General features: G+C 35.4%; 1 protein-coding gene across 1 annotated transcript in view; it reads left to right on the top strand.

Moving 5' to 3' along the window:
- Positions 1 to 205: 205 nt before the first annotated feature.
- Positions 206 to 11,795, top strand: part of LOC136843083 (lachesin-like) — a 341,336-nt gene continuing 329,746 nt past the window's right edge. The window contains exon 1 of the mRNA XM_067111047.1: positions 206 to 947. The gene's annotated coding sequence lies outside the window, so the exon portion shown is untranslated. The remainder of the gene's footprint in view (positions 948 to 11,795) is intronic.

Genomic DNA, 11,795 nt, shown 5'->3' with positions numbered 1-11,795 from the left:
TCTTAATCACCCCTATTATTCTAAGAAGCTGATTAAGTCCATTCTCTTTTCATCATGGCGGCAGATGTTTTGGGGAGGATGGTGTTGCAGGCGCGAAGGTGATGGTGGTAGTAATGGTGGTTATGGTGCTACTAGAGGGGCAGGCTGCAGGAGAGAGAGAGAGAGAGAGAGAGAGAGAGAGAGAGAGAGAGAGAGAGAGAGAGAGAGAGAGAGAAAGGGTCGCCACTCCCCCTTCTGACTCCGGCGAGACCCATACTCAGTTTCCCGGTCGACCGCCGAGCTGCCTGGAGCCAGATAGACCGCTCCCCGACCACCCACCGCATCTGCTTCCGACTGGCACCGCTAGCACACAAGGCACCGCCGCTGTGCCATCGCTACATCGGAAGCCACGACAGACCGACGGCCGCGTCTTCACTCGTAGACAGCCTTTTTCCACTGCTCTTTTGAGACAAAGGGAATGCGAGGGTGAGTTTAACTTGGCAATGGGAATTGCGCTCTAGACGGGAGAGTCTCACGGAAGTAGAGTTGAAATCTCTTAGTGAAAACCGCTTCAGTCTTGGCACGCGCGGAAGGGGAGATTTCCCCTGGCGGCGCATGATGTGAGTTTCGCGATGTTGGGTGGTTAATATCTGTCCTGGCTTTTTTTACGTTCGCTTACAATGGAAACCTGAGTCATTAGTGGTTTAATATCGAAAAATACAGTTTAGTATCAGTAAAAGTGGGAAGCAGAGATTGTGAAACGTTCTCATAATTCAGTGGGTTTAGGCACTTACGGAAAATATCGCCGAAGAAAAGAAAACACCGGAGAAATTGCTGCTGCAGTTTTCAGGTGGAATTGCACCGTAAGAGAAATAGCGGGTTTCATCAGAGTCCCTCCCAGACAGCGGCGCCAACGGATCTCAGCTCTCAAGTCCCGCCCTGCCAAACACAACTTCTCGTCTTCAAAGGTAAATATTTCCATTTCTCTTCACTCGGGTGTTACGGATTTGCCTCTAAAAAAGCTATTTTTACATTGGCGCAAAAAATATTCTATGAATGAAGTGGGGTCTTTTCAATCTAACAACCGGCGACAAAGCGATGTGACAGATACCGTATCGAATAACTCTTTAAACCTTCGGCGAAATACTTCTCATAAGATTTCCTTTATTCGTGATGAGTTATTCGCTTCGGGGAAATCTTTTGCGAGCTATAATCGAGGATTAGCGCACAAACGCTTACTTCCCTTCTTCTTCATCGCCAGCCGCTGCCGACGCATCTTCCGACCAGTCAACCATCACCAATCTGTTGTATTATCGCTTTTGGAAGTTCCGATGGAAACTAGTTGTGAGGCCTTCAACCACCAATTACCTGTTCAAAGTTTGGCAGATAATTAGCTTACGGTGCAAAGGCTCTCTCTCTCTCTCTCTCTCTCTCTCTCTCTCTCTCTCTCTCTCTCCTCCACTTCTACTGTACTCTACGTACATAATCTACTTACTTTGCAATGCTTACTTGTGAGGAAAAGTATTTACAAGAAGATAGGGTAAAATACCCATATGCATAAAGTATCATAATATATATACATATGCAATATATATATATATATATATTAAATATAGATATATGATATAATATAATATATATATATACATATATATATAATTTATATATATACATACACATATATATACTTTTTAATATATATATATATATATATATATATATATATATATATATATATATATATATATGACATAATATATATATATATATATATATATATATATATATATATATATATATATATATATATATATATATACTGTATATATATATATATACTTATATATCTATATATATATATATATATATATATATATATATATATATATATATATATATAGATAGATTATATATATTTATATATATATATATATATATATATATATATATATATATATATATATATATATATATATATATATATATATATATATAATCATTATGATATTTCCTAAAACAGGGAAGCATCAAGAGATAAAAAACGATTATACATCACATTTAAAGTTCTGGGTCTCTGATGAACCCTTGAGCAAATGACTCAGTGTATACTTATATATGTATGTATATATGTATGTATATATGTATATTTATACTTATATTTATATAAATATATTTTCTGGAATGGATTTGAAGTGTTAAGGAAAATTTTATATAACAGGAAGTTCAAAATAGTAAATGCCTAATAATATAAACAGTTAATTTTTCTACCACCACCATTTAAGATTGTGATTGGTGGAAACCTCTCGCTTTGCACTTACGCATTGAAACTTCTTCCGAATCGTTTCTTTTTTGCGCTAAAGATAACACAATGATTATCTGTAATGGTTCAGAATAATGACACGGAAAAATCTTTGAAGTGAGTGAGCCTTCAACTTTCATTAGAAAAGAAAGAATGGTTTGGCGCAGGTTTGTAAAAAATATTTGTCCTTATTCTGTAAACATTTCCAAAGAATCAGTGTCTTCTTTAGTATATTATTTTTCCTTTTATCATTATTTTCGTTTTTATGAAACCTAAACTGTTAGTTCTTGTTTATCCGTGAAAGCTTGCTTATCTGCAATATGATGGACATGAACATCCTTTGATTAATATACACACTCATATGTATATGTATGTATATATATATATATATATATATATATATATATATATATATATATATATATATATATATATAGTATATATATATATATGTATATATATATATATATATATATATATATATATATATATATATATATATATATATATATATGAGTGTGTATATCAAAAGGATGTTCATGTCCATCATATTGCAGATAAGTAAGCTTTCAAGGATAAACAAGAACTAACAGTTTAGGTCTCATAAAAACGAAAATAATGATAAAAGGAAAAATAAGATACTAAGGAAGACACTGATTCTTTGGAAATGTTTACAGAATAAGGACAAATATTTTTTACAAACCTGCGCCAAACCATTCTTTCTTTTCTAATGAGAAAGTTAAGGCTCACTCCTTTCAAAGATTTTTTCCGTGTCATTATTCTGAACCATTACAGATAATCATTGTGTTATCTTTAGCGCAAAAAAAGAAACCGATTCGGAGGAAGTTTCAATGCGTAAGTGCAAAGCAAGAGGTTTCCACCAATCACAATCTTAAATGGTGGTGGTATATATATATATACTATATATATATGATGCAAATCAGCGAAGCTGTTATTGCATTGCTTATTCACACTTCAACTGCGAAATGAATGACCTCTACAAAACAAGCTGCATTTTATATTCTTATAACGGTACATCATCAGCGCGTCTAACGCTTAGACTGTGCCATTCACATCAATGTCACATGTATATTTCTTATATAGTAGCTCAACCACCACTAAATCACAAGTGATATATCTATCTATCTATCTATCTATCTATCTATCTATCTATATATATATATATATATATATATATATATATATATATATATATATATATATATATATATATATATATATATATATATATAAATTTTCCTTTTCATGGGATAGTCAAAAGATTTTTGTCGTTCTTGTCCTTCATGTTTTGCAACTCCTTTTGCTAGTTTCTAACAGCTGTTACATTTAGCGATTGCAGAGAATAAGCAGTGAAGGAGACGATAAGGACGCATCCTGGGATCTTGAAAATACTTGCAAGGAGATAGAGGGCTTTACTTCCAAAGGTTATTTACAAAATATGTTTTTCATTTCTTGTAAATCAGTTACATACGAAATCTCACAAGAATAACCTTCATTTAAGTAAGCAATTAGAAGTTCAAGCATTATGGCTGAAATTTAAGGGAGGTAATACTTCAAAGCTTCTGCAACTTAAAGAAACCCGCAGAAAAGAACAATGAATAAAACAAAACAGTCAGCAAAGCCAGACTAATATATAATCAGCATATCTCCCATGTTCAAGTGACGCTGCATCAACAAAATTGCTGCATCTGTCAAAGAGAACAGGTAATGTCCAATAAGAATCAGAGCACCATTTATCAATCCTACTATCTACAAAACTTATTCTGTAGATCACATTACAGTACCACCCCAACAAAATTGCGGGTGGCGTTACTGTAGACACTCATTTTGCATCTATATTATTATTTGACGGTGTTTATGATCGGAAGTGTACAAACGGAGCTACATAAAAATCTATTTACTACTTCAGAATATTATGAAAACAAGGGGAAACTAAACTTGCAATGGCAAGCGTTATTGTGGGAACTGCAGAAGTTGCATACTGGTAGCCTTCTTGGTGAATGTCAGTGAATGAAAATAAATTGGTCATTGTCACGTAAACCAATACGTTTATATTTGTAGGTACTGAAATTCAGCCGAAGAGTAAGAATTAATTCTATGGCAGAATAAAATGTCAAATTTCCTACGCCCATCTATTTATCCTATAAACATCTACTTCCACAGATATCGGATCTACTGTAGAAAGATATATCAGTTATCTTTTGTTTCCTTCATTATATTATGATACTATATTCTGTATTTATATCTATTAAAGTCAGTAGCGCTTGAAATTTATTCGCTCCTGTGAGAATTTAGTGAAGATTCGGGAAATTTGCTTTAGAAACCTTACCACCTCTGTAACGGCATATTTCGTTCCATTTAAAATCAATTATCTCCTGGTGATATAAGTCTCAGTAAAGTAATTTGATAATTTAAAATATTGTGTTTTGTCACAACTGTAAAGAAAAGCAAATCAATAGATATGGGGTTACTAAAAACGCATGAGAAATATATTCTTAACAATATATTCATGTAAAGCTAATTTTCGGACACCTTAGATGAACTAGTGAAATATTTCTCCTTAGAAAAATAAAAATTGTTTCTAAACTGAAGAAGTCCAGCGACTAAATATGCTGTCTTTAAAGCAATTAAAAATATATTTGATCTTACCAACATAGGCCTATTGTCAATTGTCATAGAACAGAAATGCAGTGTTAGAAAAAACAAAGAAAAAAAAAATCAGATGCACGAATCGAAAAGTGTACAAAGGAAGCGTACAAGAACACAAATATGTTCGTAATTCCCTATGAAAGAATGCCAAAATCATTTTAAATTAAATCAGCAATTTACATCTGAGTTCGAAAAAGAAACTTGTTTTTATATATATATATATATATATATATATATATATATATATATATATATATATATATATATATATATATATATATATATATACATATATATATATATATATATAATTTCACAGCACATCTTTTCAAATATGGAATAGGTAGTGCAAGATGTTAGCCTTCAAATTCTTAGCAAGTTACCTTTAGGTATAAGATTACTATCCACACGCCCTTGGAAGCCCTTACTGTGACCACCAATACCGTCTAACTACCAGGTACCCAGGTCACTGCTTAGGTCAACAAAGTGAGTATTCATCCATTTTTGTATAACAGTTGCAACAACAATGTTATTTGCGGCAATGTCATCATGGTGATTTATCATTTCCTAGCCTTTCGCTTGTTGGATGGCCATGTTTGCTTTGTTTTCAAAGTGATTTTCTCTTAAAGAAAAGTTGTGATCCCCATAACATCTTATTCTATTAATTCTATTACATGGCATAGATATGTACTTTATGAGCCAGTAACTGCTATAAAGCATTATCAAAAGATGAAGCCATTCGTAATGAATGCTAGAAAAACTTACGGCTCTATGCTGTATATATATTCTAAGTTCAAAACGTTACATATGTATTTTTGCTCCCTGGCATGTGAATTTAACGTTCAATATAGTGTCTTACATTTCTTAAAAGAGTAAGTCGAAGTTATGCTTATTGTTAATGGTCATGCTGCACATGTGGACACCTGGTGAGCACGAGCCCATGCTTTGAGTTCCTTAGTTCAACTGTATTTTCTCAGTGCCACCTAATTATCCTTTTTTTTTTTTCATCTATCCGTTGCTCCTTGTGAAGCGCATCCCTAAATCCGGCGGCGAATTCCCCAAGGGGGACATCGGTATGAGCCAGAATCGGGAAGTGGGGTTGAAGGAGGAGGGGGCCCGAGTTGCGAGGGCCCGTTAATGGCTCCAGACACAAGCAGATCAAACGCCAGGACAGAATAGCTCTGTCTTTGATCTGTGCTGCGTGTGCCCTGGGTTTCAGGAAACCCCCTTGTGCTGCAGGCCCTTCCTTATTCCCCAGTAACCTCCGACTCCTCCTAACCCCAACTTACTTCCCCTCCAATCCCTTCTCCTTGTCCTTCCCCCTTTTATGCCAACAGCACGTACAATTAGCTTTACCCGATTGTGCCACCAAATCCGTCGTAATTAATTATTGGAGGCGAAGTCCCTCTCAGACAATGATCGGGACGTCCTTGAGGAGTTTTCCCTGCCGCGGAACATCCTCCCTTCGAGCTAGCAATAAATGTTAACCATTGTAATTACATGTTTGGTTGTTAGGCCCGCATTTCACTGGTTCTAATATTTCGTTCTGTCTCATTGCCAGTTACGTTAATATTCGGTTTGTATAAGTCCATGATTTTAACTGGAAACAATTAAGGCATGCACTTCTAAGCTCCAGATGAATGCCACAATACTTTTCCTTTTTACTGAGGGAACGCTTCTTGAACTTAGAATATATATATATAGAGCCGTAAGTTTTTCTAGCATTCATTACGAATGGCTTCGTCTTTTGATAACGCTTTACAGCAGTTATTGGCTCATAAAGTACATGTCTATGCCATGTAATAGAATAAACGGGATCACAATTCTTCTTTAAAAGGAAATCACTTTGAAAACAAGGCAAACATGGCCATCCAACAAGCGAGAGGCTAGGAAATGATAAATCACCATGATGGCATCGCCACAAATAATATTGCTGTTGCAACTGCTGTACAAAAATGGATGAATACTCACTTTTTCTTTCGGCCACAAGATGCAGAATTTAGCAAGCACTTGTATATGTATAGCAGTTCGTAAAGTGTTTGTAATTTTATTACATCAGTACACAAACACTCTCTCTGCAAACATGACCAAAATATCTCAGTTCTGTGCTCTTCTACCTCAACAGCAATGTTTGAAACAGAGATTTAACCCGTCCGATCTGCCAAATTTGGGGCTAAGAAATGAATAGCTTTGTAGTTTGAAAGAATCTGTCTGGGTCTGGACCACTCTCCTTCTGATTAGCAGGGTGAGTTCTTTACGTGCTACTTCGACCTTCCTTCGGGCAGCTACTTCAGATTTAGGGGGATTTATTCATCATTTTCACAAGTACTACTTCCATAATTAGGGAGGCTTTTCGCAAGCCAGACTTCTGGATGAAATACGAGTAAACATTGCTTCTCAAGGATTTCCAAAGTGCAACCCTTTTCCCCTCCCATCTCTATTGCTCATGTCGGCTTCATAATCATGCACATGTTATAGGGAACCGTTAAACTGAAGGGTCAGCTCTTTGCATCAGGCCTTGTATCGCTCACTCCTAGCATATGGAGTCTTCTGCGTTCTTCCTTTGTAAGTAAATCATTTAATATTTCCCGTTTATTTAGGTTCTTCTGTTATCTCCTAAACAGGAAGATCCCTTAATACATTTACCTGGGCTTGTGCTGCAGTGCTCATCTCTGTGCGTACACGATACATACATGCATACATACACATATATATAAGCTATATATACATATACTGTATATGTTATAGACAGATAGCGAAATGCACTTAGGGACATTTGATCTTCCCAGGGACTAGTACTAAACACGGCGAAACAGTGATCACCTACACTGTTTTGCCGTGTTTAGTATTAGCCCCTGGAGGATCAAATGTAGTTCGCCGTGTTTAGTACTAGCCCCTGGGAGATCAAAATGTCCCTGAGTGCATTTCGCTATCTGCCTGAAATTTCAGGCAGTTCGTGAAATGCCTGGTTTCGCTATCTGTCTGTAACATATTATACTGTGTATATGGTACATGAATGCGAAGAGTAGGTCTTAGCCGTATTCCAGTTTTACGATCTTTCTGGATTCCTATAGTATTGATGGTGGGAAACCATCCACAAATAACTTACTATGTTCTTCATCACTTATCGAACCATTCTTTCTGAGCGTCCTTATTTGATAACAGTTACTGACCTTGCATTCTATATTCAGACTGTTGTATATATATCATGTTGCGGACATTCTTGACTTTTGACTTACAAAAGTAATGCTTCAGTCCTCTCATATATTCGGATGTTTAATAACAGAAGCATTATCATTACTGGGTATGATATAACAATATATTATCCTTTTCAACTTTTTTAATATATTTATATATTTTGTGGAAATAATATTAAGCGAAAAGCAGAAAACGTTGGAAATTTGGTAATAATGCCCATTATATTCTTTACGATCTCTTTTGAAGCTTTCAAAACGCATACTTTTCTCCCCTTACCACCGAAGGATGAGAAACTGACATTTGAGGCAAACAATCACTAACGGAAATTTTCTTCCCTATACATCATAAATAACGTCCCATCGCACTCTCCTCTAGCTTCAAGCCTAAAGGCACACAAACGTCCTGGAATGCAGGTACCTTGAGAAGACCCAAATGGGATTCTACTCTTGTTCATAAGATGTCTGGGGATAATTTGTTTCATGTTTATTATATTTCAAGCTTTGGTAAAAAAAAAAAAAAAAAGAAAATTCGTCAGCTGAATTTTTGTTTGTTTGTTCCAAAAGGACTATGTGTAAATTTCGAAATTTATAACAGTTTCCATCCTCCCAATTCTATGTCAGTTTGCCAGAAATGTTGACTGAACTTTAAAGCTTGTAAAAGTATTTGAATTCTAAGTATACAGCAGATATAAAAACAATATTGAGGAAAGGCAATCCGTCCCATGCGTTTTTTGTGTCTAGGCATACACACCATCAGATGTGCATACCGTAAATATTCAAATGCAACTGGGAAAGATTCCTTTTCTTCAACATCTGTTTGATATTTGCTGCATAATTTTATTAGGTGTTTTAAGTGATTGCATCACATCTTGGTACTATGTGCCTTTATTTGACTGTTAATATGCTCACAAAAGCAAGGAGGTTCTCGTGAAATCTTTTTGCTTTGGCAAACCCGAGAACATCTTGACACTGGATATGAGCCTTCCATTGTTCAGACCAATTATGGTACTAACCTTGATGTGGTTTGTCATAAGGCTTTTAGTGAAACGATTATCTTCTAGGCATCAAGGCTTATGTATTTACTTTCTTCCGTAGTTTCTCATATGCCCGAGAGCAGAGAGTTTTTGAAATGCTGTTTTTAGTATTCTCTAATTATCATAAGTAGTTTTTAATAGGCTAATGCTTGGGGCACTGGCTCTTCTTAAAACAGTGGCATGGGTTTTCCCTTGAAAATTTCATGTTATAGTATGCAGGCATTGTAACTCTTTTTGTAATTATTCGCTTATTTACCTGAAACAAAAAATGAATGCTAGACCGAGCACAATCTGGAGTGGGTCAATTATTGGCGAAGTCATTGCAGTACGAGGATGAATGCCAGCTAAACCAATCTTATTGATTAGCCAATCGCGTAGCGAACTCCCATCCGTAATTCATTGTTCGTAAGCATTTGTATCTATTCTGCTCTCAGAAAGTTACTTGTTGTACCTGAGTTTTGTATATCTACAGAAACATTACCTTTAGTGTGGGTGACCATCGCAAGTGCACGTTACCTTTTTAAAGAGCACTGACTTCCATACTCAGCTGAGGTACCAAAACTGACATATTTCTTCTTTATTATAAATAGGGATCCTCCTTACAGGTTTTAGGCATCTTTATCCTCGTAAGGATAAGAAAATTTTATTAAAATTTCCAGGCACTTTGGGGGCCATGCTCCACACTCGGAGCTGTTTTGACGTTACTTAATTGTTGTTGATGAAAGCATTTTAATATCTATTTATTTGATTGTTTATACGTTTAATGGCACTGTTAGTTTCCTCATATTGACTCCTCAAAAGAGTTACATATGAGTTCATGTGACTGCCTGCCTTCCTTTAACAAAATTATGTGAAAACTGACGAACGGTAAAACTGACGAACGGATTTTTGCAACATTTATTTACAAAGGGACCATATAATTATGTTCTGGGGACAACTGAGAACATTTTGGTGTAGATCCTAATTTAGATCTGGATCCAGGATTTATTATCACTGTATTTATTATCCTTTCGTGCACTATGCATTGAAAGAAAATGACAGGCTCTTAGTCTCTAAGAAAGAAATTTAACAGATAATAAAAAAAATTATGTCCAGAACAATGTCGGAGACTTGTAATCTTTCAGCTACCTGTTAAGTTTTACAATTTCTTTTCTTGGCTCGATTTCTCTCATTTATCCTCCAGTACATTTTTCCTATATAAACTTATTTGATTTCTTCAAGAGAATGTGTATACTTGATGATCATTAAGTATAGAAGAGTGTGCACGGTTAAATTTTTTCTTTACCTTTTCTAGTTTCTCTTGAGAAAAACCTTCTCGGTGAAGGTAGCTGAATTGGGTCAACATGCAGACGATTCCGTAGGCTTTTTTTTGTTGTTATTGATTTTAGCACGCATATTACACAGTTCTGCTAAAAGGATCAAACTGAGTGGCCACTGAATGAAACGTCTCTTCAATTCGATGTCAGAGTTTGCCATAAGTAGTCAAATTTCTCAGCCTAGCTCTAAGGTCTCACGGAAAATAGAGATATACCAACTCTTGATCATACTCATAAAAGTAAACGACGGCAACGACAGCGAACTTTGTCCAGCTTTTACATAGCTTCGCCAAAGAAAAATAAAATATAATTAGAGGTAAAAAAAAAACTCAGTGATACCTTAAGTTTTTTTATAATGGATGCGTGTAAATTATTCATGAGAAACAAACTTTTCCTTTGCAAAATTAATTCAGGTCCGTCCTTAAGAATCAATTTTTTGCGTCATGTCGGAATTGATTTTTGTTTATTTCTAGCTATTTATAGCGATAATTTATGTCTTTAAAATCCAAATTTCATCATTGGAACTTTAGAATTGGCTAACCATAAACAAACACAAGCTTATTAATACAGGTTTCCATTTGGAGACCCCGATGAAATGTTGTTTAGGAATGATCGTGTTCAAGTCAGAATGATATATAGTATTTCCAATTCATTATACCTTATACAGTCCAGGATCAAAAATAACTTGGGAAGTTGCCATAAAAATAGCAATGGGTCTCCCGTACCCTACATTTGTCAAACTCCTTCAGCTGGAAGCTGTCTATTTAGTCCTACCGGGCTGTAACTCAGCTGAAATTTTTTATACGTGGAGCGATAAGGATTGCTGAAAGTTATCTGAAGTGAAGATTTGAAGATTCTCCGTATAAAAAAAGGACTATTCTTGGTACATACATCATGTAGGCGGTGGCTCGGACTAGTTTTACTATCAGTCTTTGCCTGAATAATTTTTCAAGTAACGATACGAGTCTCCATTCACTCCATGACCAACCGTTGCCTGCCTTATTCTCAGGTCGGCGTTCGCACGTCAAAAATCAGAAGCACACGGTCAAGCGAACAGCTTTTGCAGATTTTGCTTCTCCTCTAGTTTCACGAATCTTCTTGAGAAATCTGGTGGATACGAGCGGATCGTTCAGGCTTTTTTTTATCAATTCTGAGTGTGTCGATACAATTCGTGGTTAACAATACAAAGGATCTCAAAATTTTAGTGACCCTAGGAAGCATATTTTATCATAAAACTGGTTTTCCGGAATATTTAAAATCTCTCTCTCTCTCTCTCTCTGTCTATATATATATATATATA

This window comes from Macrobrachium rosenbergii, chromosome 11 (genome assembly GCF_040412425.1).
Source record: "Macrobrachium rosenbergii isolate ZJJX-2024 chromosome 11, ASM4041242v1, whole genome shotgun sequence".
Lineage (NCBI taxonomy): Eukaryota > Metazoa > Arthropoda > Malacostraca > Decapoda > Palaemonidae > Macrobrachium > Macrobrachium rosenbergii.
This window is presented reverse-complemented; position numbering and strand designations above follow the sequence as displayed.